The 14,537-nt window shown below is 46.0% G+C and overlaps 1 protein-coding gene across 2 annotated transcripts in view; it reads left to right on the plus strand.

Moving 5' to 3' along the window:
• MAML3 (mastermind like transcriptional coactivator 3) overlaps positions 1 to 14,537 on the plus strand; it is a 247,271-nt gene that overhangs the window by 187,886 nt on the left and 44,848 nt on the right. The window lies entirely within an intron of this gene.

The following is a 14,537-nucleotide window of genomic DNA, read 5'->3' on the forward strand; positions in this document are numbered from 1 at the left end:
CAATGCAGGTGCTTCAGAAGAACAGTGCTTTACCTCCAAGTTGTGCAAACTATGATATATACCAACCACTAGCAGAGCTAGTATAGGAGTTATAGGAGTATAGGACTTTCTGCATCTACCCCTGGAGAAACCCTTCAATGCCTGGCCAAACATCCTGTCTGTTATGAAGACACATCTCTCTCCCACACAGACCTACAGTGCTGTTGCTGCTGCTTTCACACAGGAAGGTTAGGGTGGCCTGAATTCACAGCTCTTCCAGCATCCTCATGTCCCAGCAGAAGGCCTACAGCTGGAGCTGCCCCAGGCAGAGCCCAGGGCTCTCAGCAAGGCTGAGCTGGAGGATCCCTGCTAGACCACAACCAGGCATTACAAGCTCCATGCATAGATTACTGCCAGAGAGTGTGACCTGCGTTTCACAAGTGAGGTGACTGTCAGTATTCATTCTGGCCTTAAGAAGTGTTAGAGCCTTTGTCAGGATAGGAGAATTAAAACAGAAACAACAGAATGCAGACCAAAAGTTGAAGGAAGTGGTGAACATTTTAATGACAAATCCATTAAATTTTCCAGTTACTTTTACTCCCAACCTGGCAGGAACACTGGATCCTGATCCTTTTTTCCCTGTTATGTTGGTTTGCCAACAGCTAGAGAGGCCAGTTTCAATGTTGGAGAAAAACATCATGATTGCACTATTTTTCCTGATCCTTTGGCCTCAGGTGGTTTTGCTTTAAGCTGTGAGCACAAACCAGCTGCCTTCCCTTTTTCTGCATCTGCTTGTGTATTATATAAGTGAGCATAGATTAATTGTATTTTTCTTCCTCTCTAGACCTGACCATCTTGAATGGCCATAACACCTGCAGGATACAGGATGGTCAGGGATTCAGATGGAGTAATCATCACAGGACCATAGAATGGTTTGGGTTGGAAGGAACCTTAAAGATCAAGTTTCAACCACCAGCCATGGCCAGGGGCATCTTCCACTAGACCAGGTTGCTCAAAATGCTGTCCAACCTGGCTTTGAACATTTATGTCCCTTTAGTCCACAGCCAAATAGAAGAAGAAATCCCAGCCTAAAGCATACTGGCTTTCTTTAGTTTGGCTGTTGCAATATTGTTTTTAGACCTTATCAGATTTCTAAAACTTTGGCTTGTAGATGCTATAAGCAGTCCACTTTACCCTCCTTTCTTGTACACTTAGTTTTGCTTATATTTTGGGAGTAAGCAGTTCATCACACTGAGCCATTTCCGCTCAAATCCACAAGCTGTGATTGCATTAATGGAAAAGTGATGCTTTTAACTAGAAATCCCAGTACAAAAGCAGTGCCCCCAGTTACAAAGCTGGTCAGTTGGTACTGAGCAGCCAGTCTTTGTTTCTGCTCTGTGTCCCCCCTCTTAACCACATATCCATTTATTTTAATTGTCACATGAAAGTTTGACTGGTCACTTCCACAGCCCCCTTCCTCCCCAAGCACTCAGTTCAACAGAGCCACCAAACCGTGAAGTTTTGCAGGAGTCTGTGTAGCAGGGATTGGGGCTGGACCTGGGATCAGAAGTCACCAGCCCATAGCTGCTGGCAGAGCTGCTGCCTTGAGAGCTCTGCACTAGCACCAAGCAAAGCCTCTATTCCCTGAACAAAAGTTACTTTCAAACCTTTGCAGCCTTTGGCTCATTTGATGTTTAACCCAGCTTTACTGGAAAGTTTGCAGTTTTCTTGACAGACCTGCTAGGATCAGCATTTAACCCTTGTTAGCTGCTTCAGCGCTGAATGCCATTGGCTTACACATTATAGGTCTGGAAATGTGATTTTGCCTTGTGTTCTCTGACTTGCAGTCACACTTGAATGCAAGGCCCATTTTTTTATGTAGAGAAGTTGAGGAGAGATGCATTTTATTGCAGCTCCTTTCAGATTTCAGTGGGAGGTGGTGGGAGATGAGAAGTCCTTCATTTTAATTCATTGAAGTCTAAAATTAAATTGGTGTATAGGAGAATAGCCTCTAATAAAGCTGTAAGACCAGTAGGTAAGGAAGAGGTAAACAGCCATGGCAGAAATGCAAATAAAACAGAGGGATGCAGCTCTGGTGTAATTTCTGCTGCTGGCACACTGCACAGGCGAAGATGGGGAATGCAGAGCTCCAGGCTAGAGCAGGTATTGCAGCCCTGCATCAAAATGGCAGTGCTTTGTCAGAGCCTTTCTTCCAGAGTGGCTTGTTTTCTCTCCTTTTCCACCTGACACCAAACTGGCAGGAGAGACGCAGTGTGTTTTCTGGTGCTTTTGCCTGTGCCTTTCTCCCATTCTCCCCTCTCCATCCTCCCCCCTCCCCTACCCCCCTGCACTCCTCTGACTCCCCACTGCCCACATCGAACATGTACAGATTTTACGGTTCACTGGAGAATAAGTGGCTGTCATTTCACAGATGGGCCAGGATGTAATTAGCCACAATGCATCGAAGTAATGGAACAGATGTCTCTTTGTAAACTGAGTTTGCTGTTGCACACTCTGTGTGTGTGACCTGCCGACTGCTCCGGGCAATTCCTCCCAGCCCCTCGGCTCCCTCCTCTCTCTCTGTTGCTAAGCCAAGGGCTGAGCTCACATCAAGTGTTTGTGTGTTTGTGGGTTTGTTTTTCTGTCTTTCTCCTGCACTCATCTCTCCTGCTGTAAGGCCACTGATTATGCGACAGAGTGTTAGCAAGCAGAACCTGCATTTATCGATGGAGTCATTCAAAATAGAAAAGGTGATACCCCTCTTATGAGATAATTGGCAGTTTCAAGTTGCTCTTATTACTCAGTGATAATACACCAGTAAAATCATAAATTACTGTTATGATGCCCAGCCTCCTCTTTTCTCTCGTTTTCTTTTTTTGTTTTTTAACTGAAAATAAAATAGCTGTTCTCCCTGAGCCCTCAAATTAGTATTTACATTTTAGATAAGAGATGGGCTATTGGACCAATTACAATGTGGTAATGCACACAAGCTAACAGCAGATACGGCACTCCAGAAAGATGTCCGTCTGAATCAGCTAGGAGCTGCATTCCAGCCAGCAATCCAAACTCAAAAGGACAAGAATGGAACCTGACTTCCAGATTCTCATTTTCTAGAGCAACCTTGTATCTGTCAAGTATACGAACTGGACAAATGTCTAATTCATGGAATTTCCACCCCTTAATATTCTTGAGACATACTTTTTTTGCCTGTATCTGTGCAGGTTTTCCATTCCTTCAGTTCACTGTGTCCATGCGGCTCCCAAACCCTGTACATCTCATCACTTGCAGCTCTTCAGCTTAGCTGCTTTAACTGCTCCTCCTGAGGGTTTCCTGGCAGTGGATTTAGCTCCATTTACAGCTCAGCCAGAACATGGAGGAGCTAAACACCATGACCAGGAACGAGCTGCTAGGGGCAGAGACCTAATGGTGGTGTAGACAGAGAAGACATTTAAAGAAAAGACATGCTTGTGTTCTTGGTGCCTCTGGGTGTTTTCATTGTGCAAATAAGTTTATGTGTTGGGGCACTCCTTGTTTAATTATGTATGCAGTCCTTCTCTGTGTATGTGCTTGTATGCATGTGTGCATTTATGGTGTATTTTCACACAAATTTCCTGAAAAGCAGCATTGTTTCCCCAGTTTTAGTGACAAGGTTTCCATTAGTTCCCCTGGGTTTGATCCAGTAAGCTTAACTTCAGATTGGACATCTTCTGAGTATTAATGTATTGAATGGCATACATTCAATAATGATGGTAAAAAGACGTCTTACTTGTAGGGAGAAGTAAGTTTTTACCTTGAGCAAAAATGATGGAAGAGGCTAAGCAGCATCATAATGGAGAGCAGAATGTAAATCCTATGGATATATTAAACCTCTTAGAACAGTACCGTAACTGAGAATAACTCTGCAAAGCTTAACTCTGTGAACAAGGCATTGATCTTCAGCTCTTCAGCACATGGAGTGGTTGATTAAAGATTTCAAAGGACACAGGCATTTGGGGTTGGTCTGCAGCTTCATGTATACTTCTTAGAAAGAAAAGCTATAATGAAACATGAGAGAGAAATAGCAATCCAGTTGGTGCCAGCCCTAAGGAGCAAATCCCTTATGCAGTGGGTTTCTCTATCCTATCATGTGCTCATAAAGCTCTTTTTACTTGTGTGGACACATGCACTGAGCAGTTCCCTTGCTGGCTTGAAAGTCAGGAAGCACAGAACCTACCAGTCCTGCAAACCCCATCATGGACAGCACCAGAGCTTTTTTAGTAGTCTTTACATTCAGGTCTGCTGGGTACGTGCACAGGATTGACAGTGTTGGAGAAGTCTTCTGAGGCATACCAAACTGGCAGCAAATTTTATACACACAGTACTGTGTGGATTGCTCTGTGTCAAAGACCACGTTATGAAGCAGGAGAATAACTTGTTTTGGAGCTTCAAGTGTGGCTTTTCATTTCTTTTGACAGTTAATAGCATCAGCAAGTATCATGGAAGGCACCTCAGGGATCATCTGGTCCAGCCTTCCTAGGCAGAGCATGACCTAGACTAGATGTTCTAGTGCCCTGTCCAGCTAAATCTTAAAGCACTGGGGAATCTACCACTTACCTTGGAAGATTATTCCAATGGCTGATTATGCTTGTTATGAAAAGTTTTTCCCTTGTGTCCAGTCGGAATCTGCCCAGGAGTAACTTGTGCCCATTAGCACTCCTTTTTTCCGCTTGACTCCTTGTAGAAAGGGAGTCTCCATCGTCTTTGTTGCCATCCTTTAAATACGTGAAAAAACCTGGAGAGTTTCAGCAAGAGGTATTTTGTGAGACAAGGAATATAGGGTTTCAACACTGGAGACTTTATTTTTCAATGGCAGTGGTGGTTGAAGGGCAGCATCAGAAGGAGAAATGATAGTAGCTGAGAGACTCTTTGCTCCATGGAAGACACCCAGTGATTCCCAGGGCTTCCCAGCTCATGGTGTCTCTGCATGTGGTGGTAGGATGGAACTAGATGATCTTTAAGGTCTCCACTAACCTAAAACATTCTATGATTCTATGACATACAACACAGTGTATTTTATAATCTGTAGTAATATTGTTAGGTTCCAAAAAACAACATGTTTCCATTCTTGTATACAGTGCTTAGGAAAGTGGGGGACAAGAAAGGCAGCTAAAGTGCAAGCCTTTAGCTTTGTCACTGGGATCCCAGCAAACCTCAGGGATCCAGCAGGACCTACATCTGCTTCTGGCTAGGGGCCTTCACAAGGTTGCCTGTCCAAGCTGGGACTCGTTCTGACATCTTTTGGATGAAACAAGACCAGAATAAGGCATTGGCTATAGTTCCACTTGTGGCACAAACCACGTTCTAACCAGTCTCCTGAAGAGACAGATATGTGCAGTTACCATGGGTGATTTGAAGTCTGACACCACATTGGTTTTGTTGTGCTGCTGTTTTAGGTCACTGCTTATTTCTGCGTAGCAAATAGGCACTCAGGAGAGGAAGGCAGGAGAATGCAGCCCAGACCTGCAACCTCGCTACACAGGCTGTCGCCAGGAGCTGCACACAGGGTTGGGTGTAAGGGTGGCACTCCCTGGCTGAGCCTTTGCTGTCTGCGGGCAGATTTACACCAAACTGGGTCAGGGCTGTGTCTCTGCAAACCTCATGTCCACTAGGGAGGACTTCCTGGAGCCATCTGCTTCCAGCTTCTTTCTTTGGGTTTTCGTGGTTTTTTCCTTTTGACACTCAAATTGCCTCTATGCCAAGGCACATAGTATGGAGAACAAGCTATGAGGGTGATGAGGCACTGGCACAGGTTGTCCAGAGAAACTGTGGCTGCCCCATCCTTGGCAGTGTTCAAGGCCAGGTTGGACACAGGGGCTTTGAGCAACCTAATCTAGTGGAAGGTGTCTCTGCTCATGGCAGGGGGGTTGGAACTGGATGGTTGTTAAGATATCTTCCAACCCAAACTAGGGCTGGAACTAGATGATCTTAAAGTTCCCTTCCAACCCAAACCATTCTATGAAATCCACATATTTATCTCACCTAATGACTCTTAAGCCACATTAATGGGAGAGAAAAGTTTGTAATCTGTTATGATTTTTCAATTAAAAAAAAAAATCCTGTGGGTTGCTTGGGCTTCATTCAGCATTGTTGTCTGCGTGGCTCATCTGTGATGAGATTGATATGTGCAGGGTATTTCTGGCTGGTTTCATCTGACCCCTGCCTTTCAAGAGACAAAACTTAAGGTTTAAGCCTTTCCAATAAAGAATGGTTCCAAAGCAGGTAAAACAGATTGATTGAGCTTTTCCTTTCCCTTGTTTCAGAAGAACCAAGCGTTGTGCTAGAAATACAGTGTTAGGGGTATTAGGGAGCAAGAGGGACTTTCTGTCTGGGTTTAGATGAAGGCAGTCTCTGGCAGCCTAAATTCAGAGTGGCTTGTCATTCCCTCAGAAGCAGCCAGTTGTGCAACGTTTGGGAAGGTACTGTACAGCACTAAGTGCATATGACAAAGAGGTATGCCTACTAAACTCTTTTGAAATATCCAATTTATTTGACAATTGACATTTTTACTATGTAAACAGTATCTTTCTTGCTCCCAAAGTCCTTTCTCAGGCAAAGCTCCTGATGACCCAGTAGAATGAAGGCGGATTTGAAACCATAATTACAGCTATGACTCCTAGCACAGGGTGCTTTAAGTGTGTTACTTGATTTAAAATGAACAGCAGATTATAACCAATATGCACAGATGTGTCTACAGATTCCTATGTCAGTTCACATACCATCCCAAGATGGTAGTGTTCTATATATACTGCTGATGTACCATGTATGTATCAGGGGTAAACTGAGGCAGAGGGCAGTTAAGTACCCAAATCTGTCCCCAGCACACACCAGTGAGGGTCATAAAGTGTGATTCTGTGGTTCTGAATAGTAGGCCTTGTGTTAAATGGGGAGGATCATGACTTGTCACCATTATTTAATATTTGGGTTGTGTCAGCGGGAAGAGCTTGCCTGCACATACCTCTGCTGCCAGGTTGGCAGTGAGTGTGTCTATAGACAGGGATTCTCTAGCTTGTTAATTAGTGGTGGGGTTCCTGGCACTGCGGTGTCAGGGACTACTGCTGCGAGCTGGTGCGTGTACTGTGAGCAAAACCACTTAGCCTTGACAGGAGGAGTGCAACCTGGGTTTGGTGTGAAGGTGACCTGGGAGAAAACATGCCCAGTGCTCATACTTAGGTTGGTGCTCAAGTGCTACAGAAGACTGGCATGACCTGGGCTCCTCTGTAGCTTTGACACATTTAAAAGTGTGCCCCTAGGTTCCAGGGCAGCTTTATATCCCTTTGAAAAATGTGGTCTGACCCTTTAGGGCAGTGGAGTGGCCTGGCTAAGATGGGGTTAATGTGAAACTGAACTCCAGAGGCTTTATGCGAAGCAAAGGTCCTGCTTGCTGTGCTGAAGGGTGCTGGGTGCAGGCACCCTGGAGGAGGCAGCTCAGAAGCCAGCCAAGGCCTGTGTTGACAGAGTAGATGAATGCTGGGTGCAGGATAATAGTCCATTCAGACAATCATTTGAGAACATGCATTTCTCTCTCTCTTTTTTCACATCTGACTGGTTATCTATTGCTCCTCTTTACTGCAGTCTTCTTGTAGGGCTTCATAGCTTTTGAAGGTATAAGAATAGGGCTCTCTTTTCCTCTCTTTTTTTTTTTTGTTTCTGTCTTTTTTTTTATTGCCTTGAAGTAATCACCTATATTTGGGTCAGTGACATGATGAAAGATGTTGATGTGTTTTTACCTAAAGCTGGAAATTGCCTTTCCGGATAGCACTGAATAGAAAAAAGCTAATGGAGCCTTGTTGTGCTTTCATTGCTTTTGCAGCAGTGTTCATGCTTTAGGGCTACAGCACGCAAAGCATCCTTCCCCACCGCACAGCTCTTGGCTTTCAGCTCCCACTGCATCCTCCAGTGTTTCCCCTGCATGGAGTGGACTCAGAGAAGGGCAAGGGGAAGGTCACAAGAAGTTGTTTTATCCTCCATCTACCTGGAGCAGGCACCACTAGCTCTGCCCTATCAAGTAGAAAACGTGGCACTGATAAATCCTGTCCGCTAAGGAGCTGAGCCTCTTTATTATGCAAGTGCTCAGTCAAAGAAAGTAAACAGACATCTCCTTCTGCAGGGAATTACTAGACAAATGTCTCCCCTTACTCTCCTTCCTTCCTCCTCCCTCCCATTTAAGAGTAGGAAATTCTGCTTGCTTTATTTGATAAAGAGGAGGAGGGGAAAGGACATGTACTGAATCATGGTTAAGCTGCTGTCTTCTACTCCAAGACCTTTCAGTCTAGATGTGCTTCATTAGTTTGATAAGCAGACACCAAAAAGGGGGAGGAGTGCGGGGTTTGCATGAGGGGATCTGCCTAGGGGCTGCCCGGAGGTTTAAGAAGATGAACTGCTAATGATGTTGAAGCTGTACCTTTTTGGGACCTCGGCTCCTGCAGGAAAAATGGGCCCTTTTCACTAATTGTGTTGTGCTCAGTAGTGTGATGGAAAGGGACTCACAGGGGAGTGAAACGGAATGAATATTGGCTGGGCTCTGCCCCTGAGCAGCCTCCTCTCTGCTCCTCCCCCAGTCCAACTCATCTCTTTAGCAGGGTATCTGGCATGAAGTCATCCTAAATATCGGGAGATAACATTAGGAAAAGAGATTAATTTGGTGGGTCATTTATTTGGACAGCCTGGCGTGAGCCTTGCAAACTAAATGTAGATTTTAACAAATGTTGTCCAAATTGGCAATGCAAATGTTTTGATGAATAGCTACCAGAAAGACTGTGAACCTTGGATCTGGCCCTGTGCATGTGCAAACACAGGATCTAAGGACTTTCAAACGTTACTTACTCTAATCTGGTGCCAGCCCTTTTCCTCTCTGTCAGACTCATGCCTCAGAAGTGAATAACTGGATCCCCACCGTGCAGTGTGGTATGCAGTTTTTCACCTGAGGTGCTAGCACATATTTCCAGGTGTACTCATTTTCCTTTCACCCAGACACCGCCCCAGTTGAGCAGGTAAAGTGCAATTCCCAGGTGTGCCTGTGGAGCATTGCCTTTCTCCTGCACCAGCATCTAGCCCAGCTCAGCTAACTCCAGTGTTGAACTGTCAGCGTTTTCAGCTCATAAAGCCTGGCCTGGTGTTTTGAGGCTGGGGGGCTTGGTGGTGCTATGCCCCTTTCCAGGCTCCTGCCAAATGCCACTCCACTCAACCCCATGTTGGCTGGGCACCTCCTCCCATGGGCAAAGGAGCCAAAGGCAGCTGGAGGTGCTGCTTGACACTCAAGCCCCAGCTATGCATATTACTGGGCCTCTAGGCTCCAAAATTACCTTTTAAACTTAAGCATAGCATAGTCTTGATATTATATATCCCTGCCACAATCTGTGGGTAGCTAGTCAGCTATGGACAGGTGGGAATCGCCTGGAAAGCTGTTCAGTAAAGGAGACGGGTGAAACTTCGGGAAACAGCTGGGTACCCAGGCAACTGCCACAAATGTAAGATGTCCCCACTGTCAAGGAAAAAGAGCATGAGATTTGTAGTGTCTCTGGAGCACTCCAGCAGCATGGGAGTGGGCAGCAGGATGAAAGCAAAAAATGATGTTTTGATTTTGTTTTGTTTTGTTTACTGGACAACATCTACTTGATGTGCAGCATTCCCTGCTGCATGCTGTTGCAAAGACTGCATGTAAAAGGAATGGGATAAATGCACAAGGGAGAGGTTTGCAGTTGAGAACAAGAGTGTGCTAGATTGACACAGACTCCAGCACAGGATGCTCTTAATCCTCTGATTGCTGGAAGCTGGGAGGGATCCCAGGGGAAGGCTTGCTGTATATTCATCCTTGTTCCTTTTATGCTTTCCCTAGGCATTCGTGGTTGGTGACTGTCAGAGATGGGGGACCGGGCTAAGAACACCTTTATGTGTAAAACCATTGTGTTACACTGACAGGAGGAGGGTGGAGTGAATGCCTATGTCTGGACATTTTGGGATAACATGGGCAGCACAGGGTGCAGAGCAGAACTTTATGGAACTGTTGCTGGTTTTAAGCAGTCCCATACGTGACTTCCTCAGCATCCCTTTGATGGGGATGGTCAAAGGAGTTGCTCTGGCAGACAGAGCAATAAATGCTGATGTTATGTGTGTTGTAAACCACTTCACAGAGAGAGGTGAACATTTCCCAGGGTGTGGTGTGGCAAGGCTGAGAGACAGACTGTTTGAAGTTGTGACCAACTGCTTCTCTTCCTTTCTTTTTGGAGGCAACTTGACATAGTGGGTGACACAGACAACCACAACAGTAATCTCTTAGTCCAAAGGTTATTCAGGAGGCTTTGCCTGCCTTCCACCTTGCTGTCTTCTGCCTCCTCTGACGCTCAGAGAGGGACCTATCATGGCAGCTGGTGGCTGCTCCCACAGAAACTTCTTGCCCAGTAGCACTGCCGCTCCTCCTTCTCACACATCACATGTTGTGTTTGCACCTCTGCCTGGACCAGAATCCCTCTCTGTCAGATCCTAGCAGGAGCAGTGGTGTGGAGAGGGGGTAGGATCACCCCCGCTCATGGGGGGTGTAGGGCAGTCTATTCCTGTAGAGAAAACACGCATTGCACGGGGTGGTGGAGAGGGGACTGTTCCTTAGTCCCTGTAATTATACCCATCTGTTACTTCCCTGTCTCCGCCGCCGCCGAGGAAACACACAAAGCATCACGAGTGTGATTTAAGCCCCTGGAGAATACAATGGATTCATTTGAAGAAGCCGAGCTGGCCTCTAAGGCCCTGCTTTTACTGCCCCACTGCTGCACGCTGGGCTATTGAGGGCCGCTCTTTCACAGTGCCATAGGCTCTCGCTGCTTGGTCGTTATTAACTCTGTGCCTTTTTTGTTGTTTCTGCTGCTGTTGTGAGACTCGTGCAGAGGGGACGATGTCAGAGCTGTTCCTCCTTTCCCTATCAAAGTGACTGCTTTGGGAGTTCAGTGCCTTCCACGTTAATAGAGCTGGTAAACTGGGTTTGAATCGCAGTCATTCTTGTTTTCTGTGCCCTCTTGTCATTGCTGTTGACTCATCAGGCTGAAGTGTCTGAGCTTAATTGAAGCAGTAACAATGCAATCAACATTTCTCTCTATTTTTATCTATATCCCCCCCTCCCCTCTGGTTTTTCTGCTGCCTGACATGCTATTTCTGGGGCTGAGAGTTTGGCAGCCTTGCAAAGGGTTGCACTGGGAGGGGACTGAGCCACAAATGGAGCAAAGACCACCAAAGGTAACAGGGGTTCATTCTTTTTCTCTCTGATACTGAACTTCTTTGCATTATAGTCATCATTCTTGCTGTACTCCCCTTGTCACCTCCTCCCCCCCCCCCCATCATCTTTCCTGCAGTGTGGCGAAGGACTGGGCAGAGGGAAGCAATTCTACAGTGGGTGTATGGATGCACCTAATTAGCATAAAATTAACATAAAACCCTTTGTTCTGCAGAGTATCTAGCTCTCTTCCTTTATCGAAGTGATGTGACCAGAGGCAGGCAGGAGTGACTGGTCTTGGTGAGATCTTTAAGAGATCAATGGTGAAAATGCTAGCTTGGTCTTTGATTGCCACAGTGTTCCCCATGACTTAAGGAGTGCTCCTGCCAGCTGCACTCTTCTGTGGCAACCATTCTGCAGCAGATGACTGATAGTCACATTTCCAAACACAGGTTTCCAATGTTAGAGAGCTGTCTGTATAAAAGTAGCCTAATTTGTCAGGGATGCAAGTCCTTGGAGCAGTAATATCTTTATCAAAGATGCTAAGAGCTCAGAAAAACCCACCACTTTCCCTCACATACTCAATTACAGGCTCTGAGATGTGACTGCTCTTGTGTTAGCTTTGAGAGCAGGGCTAGGTAGGATTCAGGTGCCACCACTGAGTGTGCTGCTTTGACCAGGATAACCATGCTCTCAGCATCTCACATGGCCAACCAAAGGGCCTGGTGCAGTGAGAATCTTTATTGAGAGTGCAATAAGGGACAGAGCCACAGCAGTCAACTTCCACTGACTTCTTAACCTTGTCTTTCTTCTCCTCTTCCCTCTACAAGTGCAAAGAATGTCCTGCCTGTGTCAGCTATTATTTCCCCCAGCAACAGCCAAAGAACATGCATCTGCACATCATCCAGCGTACCATTCAGCTGTAGCTGCAGCATTTGTTACCGTACCACTGGGAAGCTAGAGAAGCCAGTGCAGCTGAGTCAGGGACTTGACAAAGGCACATTGCCACTTTGCAGAGAGGCTTTACTCCCTTTTGCTTTCTTGGTCCTTTTTCCATGTTGCTTCTGCAATGCCAGGTTTGCCCAGGGACAGATAGAAAGCCTAGAGCTGGGAGAGTGATTTCAGGGCACAGAATCACAGAATGGTTAGGGTTGGAAGGGACCATGGAGTGAACAACACAAAGCTCAGCATTTCTGGATTTAGTGTAAAGTGCTGCAATTCATCCCAGGCCCACCATGGAGACTTTCTGAACCATGGCCATTCTCTTTGCACATAAGAGCATTCATGGGAGTTCTAATGTGCTTTGCTGCATGAGCATTGAAATACAAAATCGTTTTGCCTGTGTTCCTGAGAGTCCCTAAACAAGTCAGGTGCTCAGACCTGCAAGACAGTTTGCATTGAGTATGTGGCTATGGCAGTCTAGTGATCTCCTGTGGAAGCTGAAGAGCAAACCAGGTCTTTGAAAGGAAGAATGGTCTTGAACCGGTCTGGCCCTCTCTCTTGTGTCCACACTTCTGATGCCTGCACCCAGAGGGTGCAGCGCAGTTTGAGTGGGCACAGTAGCAAGAAACAAACGGATCTTAAAGGCTTTGCAACTTAAAGGGTTTGCCTATAAATAATAAATTTATCATAAATAAATAAAATAATAAATTTGCATATACAAAGAGGGTGGTAAAACAATGAAATAAGTTGCCCAGAGGGGTGGTAGGTGCCCCATCCATGGCAGTGCTCAAGACCAGGTTGGACGGGACTTTCAGCAACCTGGTCTAGTGGAAGGTGTCCCTGCCCATGGCAGTGGGGGTTGGAACTGGACGAAATTCAAACTCCCTTCCAACCCAGACCATTCTATGATTCAAAGGGATGCCAACTGGCTTTAAAATATCTTTCCTTCTGAAATTGGTTAGGGTTGCTATTGTTAATGGCAACACCTAAGGTGTCAAAGAGAGAAAGTATGTAGGAAAACAGTAGGTTTTTTTGGTTTGGTTTTTTTTTCTTTTTGCTGTTTAATGTCTGGGTGCACTTAGCAGCACACATGTGTAGTTGATGTCCATGTTTTCCCTATGTATGTTTAGCTCTTCTGTGAAGTGATGGCAGGAAGAAAATCATCTGAAAGTAAGAAAATATCAGTAGAAAAAAAGCAGGGGCTAAACAGGGGCACCTGGGAGGGATAATTCGGTGAAAATACTTCAAACTTGTGTCTGGGAAATGCCTGGATATCAGGTTGACAGAGTCCTTTGCAGTGAGACACGCCTCTCCTTTGTGTGAACTATACCGCCCTGCATCCTCTTTCTGTCATGTTGGGAGTATTGTGATTGGACTGCTCATCTCTATTTTGTGATCTTTTCCACTTGTTTAAATTCAAAATTAACATACTCTTCCCCTCCCACCCTGCGGTACAGGCAGAAACTGCTGCTTTGTATCCAAACCAGAATTGTTTTTAAGGCAGTATATGCACATCTAGACCTCTCAGCATTGATGCTGTAATCTTGCGTCCTCATGTTAGACTTTGCCTCGCAAATATATATATATATATATATATACACAAAGCCCAAATTGTGTAATCTAGAGAACAAATGCTTTCAAATATATTGGAAGGGTGTGCAAGAACCAGCCACTAAGCGAAGGAAGGCAAGAGGCAGCTGACTTTGTAAATAGTTGTTAATACCTCTTGCTGTTGGCAGAGTCTGAAGTTTTAATCAGCTCTGTCTGTGTGTCTGTCTCTGCCTTCTGCGCTTGCATTCCCTTTGTTGGCGTGTTTTTGTGCTGTGCCATTTTTGCCTGTAGCCACATGCCTGTTGGTGTGTCTCTCGTGTGTGCGCCTCGCTTCGGCGTGCGTTTGCCTGCCTGCTCCGTACGGGCTCTGCTCCGGTGTGTACCAGCATGTCTGCCTGCGCCTTGCTGCCTGCGTGGGTCTCTCTGAGTCAGCCCATGTGCCGGCATCTGCCTCCCTACACAGTCCTGACTTTTAGTATGCGCATCTTGAAGCACGTCTGCCTGTCTGCCTGCACGCACCGGATCCCTCCCTGTGCATCTGTGCCTCGGTGTGTTTGTGCGCCTGGCCCTGGTACGGAACATGGGAGGGTTTGTGTGTGGTGGGGCTGGCAGCGTTTAAACTGAATTTGGTGACTGTGCTCTTGTTGAGATGGAGACTCCACTGCTTCCTTCTGTCAGCCTAACACATGCTTGTACCCGGGAGGAAAAGCTGTTGCCTTGGTGGCTTCAGTGAAGTGAAGTAAAATGTTGTTTCGAGTCGGTGGGAGTGGGGATCGTTCTCAGATGTCAGCTCCTTAAAACAGCCTCACTAAAAATGGATATAGAG

This window comes from Melopsittacus undulatus, chromosome 7 (genome assembly GCF_012275295.1).
Source record: "Melopsittacus undulatus isolate bMelUnd1 chromosome 7, bMelUnd1.mat.Z, whole genome shotgun sequence".
Lineage (NCBI taxonomy): Eukaryota > Metazoa > Chordata > Aves > Psittaciformes > Psittaculidae > Melopsittacus > Melopsittacus undulatus.